This window comes from Vulpes lagopus, chromosome 12, assembly GCF_018345385.1.
Source record: "Vulpes lagopus strain Blue_001 chromosome 12, ASM1834538v1, whole genome shotgun sequence".
NCBI classification, from domain to species: domain Eukaryota; kingdom Metazoa; phylum Chordata; class Mammalia; order Carnivora; family Canidae; genus Vulpes; species Vulpes lagopus.
Genome location: NC_054835.1, coordinates 73,433,235 through 73,445,130, shown reverse-complemented (window position 1 = coordinate 73,445,130; position 11,896 = coordinate 73,433,235). Strand labels below are relative to the sequence as shown.

At 34.9% G+C, this 11,896-nt stretch overlaps 1 pseudogene; it reads right to left on the bottom strand.

Annotated features, from left to right (window-relative positions):
• Positions 1-11,372: 11,372 nt before the first annotated feature.
• LOC121472699 lies at positions 11,373-11,683 on the bottom strand (annotated as a pseudogene).
• Between the last annotated feature and the right edge of the window lie 213 nt (positions 11,684-11,896).

Below are 11,896 nucleotides of genomic sequence, written 5' to 3'. Positions count from 1 at the left end.
AGTATCTTTATCATTTTGAATTTTCATCAGCAACACATGTATTGCAATTTATTCTTTCACTCACCGGCATTTGGAATGTTTAGCTATTCTTTAAACCACTTTAATAAGTGTATTGTAATATCTCATTATAGTTTTGATTTCCATTTCCCTCATGAGTAATGATGCTGAACATCTTATCACATGCTTAATCATCATTTATGTATATTTTTTTGAGATGTGTCTATTCAAATCCTTACCTATATTTAAATTTGGTTGTTTCTTATAATTAAGTGTTGATAATTCTTGAAGTATGTAGACTATACGTCATTAATGTGTGCTATGTATATACATGCTGTGTAAATATTTTCTCCTAGTCTGTGTCTGGTTTCATTCTCTCAACTGTCTTTCAAATAGCAGAAGTGTTAGTTCTGACAAAGTCAAATTTACACATTTTATTCTATTTTGTTTTCTGATTTATGTGTGTTGTCTAAAAAAAAAAAATCTTTGACTAATCCAACTGTAAAGGTTTTCCAATGTTATTCAGAAATTTTATAATTTTAGATTTCAAGTTAGATTTATGATCCCATTTGAATTGAGTTTTGTGTATGGTTTGCCACAGCACCTCTGTTAGACCTGGGCAAATGGAGTTCTTGTCCCACTTAAAGGTCTACATCAATGCACCATCCCTCCACCTTTTAGAGCTTCCCTCAAAATGTTCAAAGTACCTCTTAAGTGCCTGAGACAACCCACAAGAGCCCCATTTTATTTTTGTTTTTGCTATTCTAGTTCCTTTGCTTCTCAATAAAATCTTTAGACTCAGATTGTCCATTTTTATTTAAAAATTGTCAATTTATATTAAAACCTGATGGCATTTTATTGCAAATACATTTAGTATATAACTAAACTAATTACATTTAATGTATAGCCTAATTAGGGGGAGAATTTTTATCTTTACAATATTGAGCAATATAATCCATGAAAAAAGAATATTGCCCCAGTTACTTAGGTCCTCTTTAGTTAACTAAAGAGCTGTTTTATAGTTACAGTAAAAAGGTACTGTATACATGTGATTTGTTTCATATTTTCTTGCAATTTTAGCATATTTTTTAAAATAACTAATTTTCATTTGTTCTTTGCTAGTATAAAAAATGATTGCATTCTATAGTCTTTTTACAATTTTTTTAAAGATTTTATTTATTCATGAAAGACACACAGAGAGAGCCAGTGACATAGGCAGAGGGAGAAGCAGACTCCATGTAGGAAGACTGATGCAGGACTCGATCCCCGGAACAAGGTTAACACCCCAAGCCAACAGTAGATGCTCAACCACTGAGCCACCAGTCGTCTCTTATAAAATTTTTCTTGACTTAGTCCATTTGCTAGGACTTTCAGTTCAATATTTAATAAAGAGTGATATCTTTGCCTTGTTCATAATATTAAAGGAAATGCTCAATGTTTCACCATGGAGGTTCATGCTAGTTCTAGATTTTTCAAGGATGCTTTTTATCATGTTGAGAAAGTTCATGTTAATTCCTACTTTGCTTATAGTTTTTTAAATCATAAATTTATGTTGGGATCCCTAGGTGGCTCAACAGTTGAGTGTCTGCTTTTGGCTCTGGGCATGATATTGGGATCTGGGATCAAGTCGCACATTGGGCTTCTTGCAGGGACCTTACTTCTTCCCCTGCCTATGTCTCTGCCTCTCTCTCTGTGGATCTCTCATGAATAAATAAACATATTTTTAATAAGCATAAAAATTTTTCTGTTGAATTTTGTCAAAATGCTTTTTCTGCATCATTTGAGATAATCCTATTGGTCTTTAATCTGTAGATATAGAGTTACACTGATTGATTTTCAGATGTTGAAAGCCTTAAATTTCCAGGATAAACTCCATTTGATCACCATGTATTATCTGCTCTTTTTCTGGTGCTCTGCATTTCCTCCATGTAGCCTTGTACAAGTAGGTCAAGACTGAATGTTCTATCTTGATTTGATTTACAAATATTTTATTGAATATTCTTGCATTTATGTTCATGAAGAATATTGTTCTATAGTTTTATTGTAATTTCTTTGAGATTGGGATAATTTTGTCTCAAGGAATCAATTACATTGTATTCCTACTTCCTCTATTTTCTCTAGAGGAGATGATGTAAAATTGTGATTGTTTCTGCCTTAAGTATTAAGGAGAAGTAATCAGTGAAGCTATCTAAATCTCTAATTTGTCTGTCAGAAGGTTTTAAAATATAAATTCAATTCTTTAATAAACAAGTTAGGTTTTTCTATTTTTTCTTGAATTAATGTTGCTACTTTCTATAATTCAAAGAATTTATATACCTCACGTCAACATACTGGAATGAAATTTTTTTGTAATATTCCTTAGTTTCCTTTTAATAGTTGCAGAATCTTTAGTGATACTCTGAATTTCATTCCTAATTCTGGCATAATTTGTTTCATTTCTTTTTTTTCCTTTGGGAATAATATTAGATTTATAGAAGAGTTATAAAGGATTCCCTGGGTAATCTTCACCCATCTTCCCTTAAAGCTAATTTTTTCTATAACCATAGCATGATTATTGAAACAGAAATTAATATTGATATATGTTATCAACTGAAATATTGACTATATTTGGTTTTATCCAATTTTGCTAATGTCTCTTTTTTAAAAAATATTTTATGTATGTTAGAGAGAGAGTGTGCACGAGTGGGGGGAGGGGCAGAGGGAAAGAGAGACTCTCCAGCAGACTCCAGGGTCACGAGCCTGAAACAGAGTAAAGTCTCATGACCCTGAGATCATTACTTATGTCAAAACCAAGAGATTGGTGCTTAGCTGACTGAGCCGCCCAGGTGTTCCTCCATGAAAGTCTCTATGTAATTTAGGATCTAATCAATAATCCCACATAGCATGCAGTTGCCATGTCTCCTTGGCCTCTTTCAATCAATGGCAGTTTCTGAATCTTTCTTTGTTTTCCATGATCTTGACACATTGGGAAATCCTGATCAGTTATTTCTAGAATGTCCCTACACTTGATTTTGTCTGGTGTTTCTCATGATTAATTTGAGCTAATGTGGTTTTGACAACAATAACACAAATGTAATGTGCCCTTCATGGTGCATTATATTGGAGGTATATGTTGTTGATACATATTATTGGTGATGTTCAGCCATTCCTATACATTAGTGCCACAGAGGATGTCTCCTCCATTATCTTGTCCCTGCCTCAGGGTTAAGCTGTTGCTTTTTATTAGTCACTGCTCAATAGTATAGTGTTAGAGGAAGAAGCCTGGCTTTCCAGGTCAGATTTTCTTTTCTTCCCTATCTCCCTAGGATAGTGAAATTCTGTACATTTGGTGGGCCTTTTGTAGAAAAGTTTGCTACTCTAGAAAAAGGAGATCTCTAATGGTACTGACATAGAATCCTGAGCTCAGGAATGTTCCTTGTCCCATGTCAGGTTTTTGAAGTATTTTCCTGATGTTTATCCTCCATTCACAATCAGAGTTTACTTATAGCCTGATAAGAGCAGAATTTGCTGCTCCATTCTCTGGTTAAGTGTTTTTCTCAGTGAGAGAGACAGAGTTCAAGCAAAGGGTAGAGTTTTGAACCTTTTTAACAGCAGCAGCAAATCCCCTTCTATAGGCATTGAGGGACAGAGGTTTTCTTTGACTCATCCACTACCCCCGTCCCCCAGGCTTTGTTATAAGCATCTAATAAAGGTCTATGAAAAAAGAGCCTGCAACTCGCGTGATTTCCACTTTTTTTCTGGGGCTCCAAAAGGTCCTATAGTATTACTCTAAACCATACTCATCCTTTTCACAATTATTTATTTAATTTTATTTTTGAGGGAGTGAGAGAGGATGAGTGCGAGGTATAAAGGGAGAGAATCTCAAGCTGTGTGCTGAGTGCAGAGCTCGACAATTATTTAAAATGTTAGCTCAATTTATTCTTATTTATCTATGCCAGCCATGTCTTCCTCCTATTTTCTGCCACAGAAGAGCCAGTTCCTGGCATCCCTTCTTTCCTTAGAGGGGTAATCACTCCAATTTTATAGTTCTTCCAGATTTTTCTTAGTTATGGACTGCTTTTTTCTTTTCCCCTACCATTCCACATTTGAAGAGAGAGATCTGTATTTTCTTTAAAATTCATTTTAAATATGGTTATAATTGGAAAATACAACCTAATTTTGATAATCTTAAATAAAATATATACAGAACTTTGATTTTTCAATTTTACCAGATCTTTTGATAATACAACTAAGATATCACAGATCTATATTTCAAAGAGAAGCTGTCATGAGATGAATTTGTTTAAATCTGTTGGAAGAAGTTATCTGCAATACCTTCTATATGCATGGTGCTCCAATAGCAGTAAAATTCTTGTTGCTTCTTTTCCCATTAATCACTCCTCCCTAGAGACACTACAGTGACTTAGCTGATTAGAAATTTAGAAAGAAATAAACTGAGCATGCATAGCCCAAGCTATTCTCTTTATCTTAGGCTCTGTGTGCCAATAGAAATCATAGATTTCCTCTCCTTCTCAATGCTACAAATGTCAGTTGGTCAGACTATCTACATGGAGTGCACTTCTTTGGTTTGATATTGTTAATAAATTGGTGAATATAATTCCTTAAGCCTTGAGTTCAGTTGAGAGGCCCATTTGGATTCCATGCTAAATACATCTCCCAATCCAATTGGTAACAGAAATAATGCAAAAATAATGGGTATATTCTATCTTCCACCTAATCAGTCACTCTTTTTGAATTTTTAAGTTTTTTAGAACCTCATCAGGGAAGCTACAGATCCAGGACCCAGTATCTAATATTACTATTTATGTACAACTGTTTCTGGCATACCCTAGGAGACACCAATACCTTTTGCAAGACTGGAGATAATTGTGGAGTAGGAGAATCCAAAATATAATGTGAAATATACAGGAAGAAAGTCCCTGTAACACTTAGTAAGTGGGCACAGATGAAGGAGGAATATAATCATAAAAACAGCAACGATCATGGGTCACCTCTTTAAGACTGGCCCTAAAGGTGGCTAAGATCAGTCACAGTCCCAAAGCCACTTACACAGGCTCAGGCAGTGTCACTTTGCAGGCTGTTGCTAGCTTGCAACACAGGTGCAGGATTTTCTGAGAATATTTGGCTGAAGCAAAGATTTGATTGTTAAAAAAAAAAAGAATATTTCTAGTCTTTTGGAAGCATTTATGTGCAGAACAATTTCAACTGCAGTTAAAATGTAAGGCATCTGAGTTTGCTTGTTCTATAGAGCACAGGGGAATTTCTAGCTTTAAATTGTTAGAGCTAGGCTTATGTAGACATGACTAAATACACTGAATCAAATTCCATTCTGCATTTGGGGCCGGAGAGGATTCTGTGGAGGGATATAGAGACTTGTCCACAAGCTCAAGAATGAAAAAGACTCTACAAAAATATTAGAGCGTATTTTAAGGCAAGAGAATTATAGTAAGTGGGTGTGCAGATACTGCTTGTGCCCAGAGGAGAGATTACAGAGCAATTTATAGAATTGAAAATAGAGGGGGAAAGTATTTTGAGGAGCACATAACTGAAGTTTGGTTCATGCAAGTCCATCCCACCCCCACTTTCTACCCACCATGGCACAGGCTTCAAGTAACAGTAGCTCTGGTTCAGAAATCTGCTGAGTATGATTCCCCAGCTGATACAAATGTGAGAACCTTGCCTAGGAGGCAGATTTCATAGAATGGCTGGCTTCTAGATGTGGTAAATGTGTTGTGACAAAATGAAGTTCTTGTTGGGACTTTTCCTAATTGAATGTTAATGAATTCATCATGGATTCCAGACAACTGGCACAGACCGCTTGGTGTTCCAGGCTGCTTGTCTATTTCTGTTTTTTGGCTAAAACCAAACACATATTTCTGTACTCCTTAACTTTCATGGGAACGAAACTCTGTCTTAGACTTTAGTATTGCTAAGTCCTGGGTCCTGGAGTGTGTAGGATCATACTACAAGAATTTGTAGGATTCTTCTCCCACAAGATGGATTTGTGGATTTGATGGATTTTTCTCCCACATTTGGTGGTTATGTGGCTAGTACTCTAATGATCTTGTTTCTTAATGTTTTGATCTCTCTAAAATGTCAAATATTCCGTTGTATAAATGTATGACTAATTTGTGTATCTATTGATCAGTTGGTGAACATTCAGGTTGTTTACAGTTTGAGACTGTGTACTGTTGAAGATGACAGAAAAAGTGTACATATGTTAATGCTCCATTCATATAAAATCCTGGAACATCAAAACTATAATAATAAAAAGCAGCTGAGTGGTTGTGAGGGTCCAGGAGTTGACTAAAGAGCACTACAGGGAGATTTTGGAATGTTGAAAATGTTATATATCATCATTGTGGTAGTGGTTATATGACCATACATATTGGAAAATGCACTAAATTCTACACCTAGCCATGGCAGTTTAAATATACAATTAGGCACATTACAGACTTTATGTGGAACCAGTACAAATCAGAGACTTTGAAGAAACTTTACCAATTACACACAAAACAGCACAGCCTCCAGCTGTAAAGAACGTAAGTTTTGAGAAGGAATCTATATGGGACTCAACACAAAAAGGAATTAGGGAAAATAATTTTAGACTTAAATTTAACTTCAAGTTTGGTCTTCGGACTTTTAAGTGAGAAGTAGAAAAGTGTGTTTTGAATTTAAATAAAACTTTATTATTCTAAAATTCGAGAAACTAATATTTAATTTTAATTTCCTCCTGAGATTGTTAATTAGAGTAGAATAATCAATTTTGGTCAAAAACTATACAAATATGTAAAGTATCTTAAACAATGTTTATGATTTTCTTTTTTTTTTTTTCTAGTATGAGTTTAGAGAATTATGTTAGCTGCTTAAAGTAGTTGGGAAGGTTTTGTTGTTTGTTTTTTTTAAACTCTTACTGTCTGAAAGAGTTTGACAAGATTGGGATGAGTTGTCAAGAATTAGATGGACCTTGATTATAAAACTCTTGTGCACTAATATATTCCAAGGACCTCAAGTAGGGTCAGGAACTTTTTTTTTTTTTAATTAATTGGTTCTTCTACCCAATTTAACTAAAAGTGTTGTCCCCTCACCTTTGTATTTTAGGTACATTATTTTAAAAATATATATATGTTCTCTTTTTTAAATTCTTGAGTTCAATAATTTATTTTCTCTCTTCTTATTCAGTAATGTTTAAGCCACAAATTTATCTCTAAGTATAACTTTGGCCATATTCCATAGATTTTGAAAATGTGCTGGGCTCATTATAGCTATTTTCTTAACATGCCACAATTATGCTTTTGCTTTATGTACTCTGGTTCATTTTCATATAGCTTTGTACATTTTCCCATTATTTTTGTTGAATTGATGTAGTTTCTTACTATTTCTAATGTTCCTGGATTTTTAGAGCTCTTCTTTGTCTTTGTTGTGTTCTTGACTTAAAATATATCTAGAGCTTCTCTATTACCTTTTTTTTTTTTGTCTGCTTATCTTGTAAGAGGAGACAAATGCATTTTTTTGCCCTTTCTTGCATTTCTAGCATTTTTTTTTTGTTTTAAGTATTTTGCTACTTTTACTTTCAATTTAATTTACTTTCTGGCATTAGCATTGTGGAAACTGTTTTCATTTGCATTTTTCATCTCTTCCATTCTTTTACATTCATGCTTTTAAATCACTTGGTTTTAGGTATGCCTCTTTGTAAACAATATACAGTTGAATGTAATAACTCTATGTAGTTGAATTTAATTTTATAATCCTAAGTGTGAAGTTATTACAATATAATAATTACATATTGATTTGGAGTAAGATTTTGGTTTTACTTCTATCATCTTGCTGGATTTTCTGGTTTTCAATGTTTCCTAGCAATTGCCTTTATTTTCTAGCATGTGCTTTAGGATCTATTTCTATTCCTTATGATAATCTGGAAACTATAGAATGCTTTCATTCTATTCACAGAATTTTATGTACATATCTATATCAATCTTTAATCTATATTTCTTGATTTATCAACCTTACTAAACAAGCTGAATACTGATTATCTTTGTAAAAAACTAAAATGATAATTTACTTATATCTTCTTCAACTACCTTCTCAAGTCACTTTTTCATGTTTGAGATTTTTGTCTCAGACTTTTTGCAGAAAAAGTCTTAAGATTTTCATGAGGTAGTGAATTTTTCGCAATTTACAACAGAGTTTCGTATCTGTAATTATCTGTGTTAAATTAACACAGTTCTATATAAATAAATTCAGTGCTACCACCAGCACTTTGTGGTGGATACTGTTTGTGTTTTGATATTTGCCATTTTTATTTCTGCTTATTGTTCAGTTGTTTAGAGAGTGATATGAAGTAGATTTTATTTGGAAATTATGTAGATTCTATGCTTCCACAGAGAGGTTCATTAGGGATTTCTGTTAAAACTATTTAGGTATTGTTTGACTACTAGCATATGTTTATTAATGTGTCAAAATATTTATTAATAATATTGACTATTTCCTTTTACATACATTTTCAGATGGCTGAGTGGATAGCAGTGCAGAAGCAGCCAAGACCTCAACCCTAATTAAGTTCCCATTGCATTGTGGATACAACGAACAAGTAAGTAAATATATAAGATATACACCAAAAATATCAGTACACTAGGTAGGGGATATGAGGGGAAACTATTGCCACAAAAAATGCCATGTAAGAGTTCACCTAAAAATTCATTGATTTAAAATGGTAATTGACATGTGATTACAGGATGGTGGCTTTGCCAGGGAGCTGATCGATTTAGACCGGGATTAGCTGGACATGGCTTTAAGCTGCAGCCTGGGCTCAGGTCTGCCTCATGTTTATTATACTCTCTGGACCATTGAGTGGGGAGTTGGAAGTTGCCTGTGGAGTACCCTGGACACCAGAGTGTTGACAAAATCTTCATAGGGTTAAAAGAAGCTCACAAGAAACAAGAGGAAAAGTGATATCTCTTGATGTTAGACATAGAGGTTGTACACTGCCCTTTCCTCACATATACCTGTGGTCAAAGTGAGTCTCATGGTCAGTCCATCCTCAGAGAAGCAGAGAGGTAAATTCCACCTCCAGTGTGGGAAGAACTATAAAGTCATTGTGAACAGAGGCTCTGAACACAAGGAGGAATGGAGAATTGGGATCGATGTAAATTTTGCCAGTCAAATTTCTTTCATTTTAAATTTTTTGTTAAAGATTCAAATTTTCATTTACTGCATTGAAATTTTCTTTTTCTTTTTAAATTTGAATATTTCCTATTTCATTGTCTTTGATCCTTTTAGATAAGCTAGAGTATCACTATTTCAGATCTCCCTTGTCCTTAATTATCATGTTATTTACATAAACCAACTGGCTTTCTTTGCCCTTTACTTTCACATCATACATGATTTTCTTAAGCCTGTCTTCCCTAAAACTGATTTGTCTTTCTACACTATTGATTATCCCTTTTCTACTTCATTTACACTTGATTGTATCCAATTGTGTTATTTCTCCTTAATTTATTTCCTTGGTTGGCCTGGCTCAATTATGACCATATTCCACTGCCTTATCTTTTTAAAAGTTTTTATTTATTTTTTTGTGAGTTCCTGGATGCTTTTTATTTTGCTTTGTTTTGTTTTTGTTGTTCATAATTTAAAGTATGAATGCTACTCTTTACTAAATCTTTTCTTCCCAATTTTTCTTTGTTTATTGATTTTTTTTGCATGATATTTATATTTTCTTTCCTTTTAGTGCTTTTTATTTGCATTTATCCCTTTCTTCTTTTGTTTGTATGAGGTCAATTCTACACAAACCTAATTCTCCATATTAAATGGTGACACAATGCCTTCTCAGGAGGCCTTCTCAGGAGACCCCCTTCTCTTTATATATACTCTCTTCCTAGTCCTGGACAACTTATAACCACATACCAATGTATCCTAAAGGTGTATTTGACTGAACTGCTTAGTTATATAGTAAATTGCCCACTTTACACGTTAATTTTGAGATGTAATTATCCTTATGAAATTACTTTTTTACATTAAGCTTGAAGCCTACTTCTCCCTCTAGCTACTTGTATCATTAAATGGTACTCTTGTCAACTCAGTTGTCAGGCATCCTCTTTAATTGGTATTAAATAGTGGTTTATCTGGCAGATAGCTAAGTTTGTAGTATGAGGTTATGACCATTTCCTAGCATTTAAGCATAGATGAGGGTTTTTTGTTTTTTGTTTGATAACCTCCTTTTTGTAAATTATGTTGTTTTCAATAAGAGTATTATAATTATGCAGTCTACTTTCCAGAGGTTTAACTAGTTTTTAATTGATATGAAGACAGCTATCACTCAGATTAACTTCTGTGGGAAAATCAAAATTTTTCTCAAATTGGAAACAATTAATGACACTTTCTATAAATAGTTACTCTATTTTTTCCAGAAATATTATAGTTAGATTTTCATTGATTTACAAAAAATAAACCCTGCCTGTCAAAAACCTCATCTCTGTAAAGGATCCACACTGGTTTGCTTGCTATGGCAACGTTAGTAGAAGGCTCTGAGCTTGTATTAGAATGGCAAGGTCAAAATAGCAGGTTTCTCATAATTTTTATAGCCTATTCTAATAATTAGGATCTATGTGGAGTTAAGACTTATTTTATGTATGATGCTTGTATTAGTTGCCTGTGGCTGCTATTACAAATTAACATAAATTGAGGACTTAACAAGAGAAAGGTATTCTTTTACAGTTTTGAGGCCAGAATTCCGAAATCCTTGTCACTGGGCTAATAGCAAGGTGTCCACAGGGCTCCCTCTGGAGGCTGTACGGGAGAATCCACCCCTAGCCTCTTGCAAGCTTCTGGTGGCTGTTGGCATTCATGGTCTTGTTGTGCCACACACTCCAAACTTTGAGGCCAGCATCTCAAAACCTTTCTTTACTCCATTTCATATCACATCTCCTGAGTGTGTGTGGGGTGGGGGGGGTGGGGGGAGGTGGGGGGGCGGTGGGGGGTAGCGTCCAGAGTCTGGTGTGATATGAAATCTTCCTGTAATTCCCTGGTAAAAAGACACAAAGGGATTTAGGGGCATCCCAGGTGGCTCAGTGGTTTAGTGCTGCCTTCCACCCAGGGCCTGATCCTGGAGTCCCGGGATCAAGTCCCACATTGGGCTCCCTGCCTGGAGCCTGCTTCTCCCTCTGCCTATGTCTCTGCCTCTCTCTCTCTGTGTCTCTCATGAATAAATACATAAATAAAATCTTAAAAAAAAATGGATTTAGAATCCACATTTATAATCCAGGTTGATTTCCTTGTCTCAAGATCGTTAATTAATTACATCTGCAAATATCAATTATTAATTAATTAATTTTATTTTATTTTTTCCAAAAAAGATTTTACTATGTACAGGAGGGGATTCAGTTCTTCTTGGCTGATGCTTTTCTTATGGCTGCCAGGATGTCGTTCAGCTCTTCTCTCTTCCTCTTGGCACAGATGTGCATCCGTACCTGTTTCTTAATGAACTTGAGGACTTGCTTGTCCTTAGAGATCATGAATAGCTACATGCACACAACTCATAGGTGGCCGAGCTGCACACCTCTGGGATCCTGTCCCAAGGGAATTTGATGATTAGTGAGCCGCTCCCGTGGCTGTGTCCCAGATTCCTTATGTTCTTAGTCACCTTGTGGCCCTTGTTGAAGTCGAAGGCCATGAGCTAGCACAGAGCCATGGCTGCTGCTCTTCAGAAGTGGCTGAATGGGGTCATTTTTCAGCCTGCCACAATATTGCTACGTGTCTCCTCTCTAACATCACTCCTTATCTTTCTTTTCTTTTTTTTTTTTTTAAGATTTTATTAATTCATGGGAGATGCATGGAGAGAGGCAGAGACATAGGCAGATTCCCTGTGAGGAGCCTGATATGGGACCCCAGGACTCCAGGATCA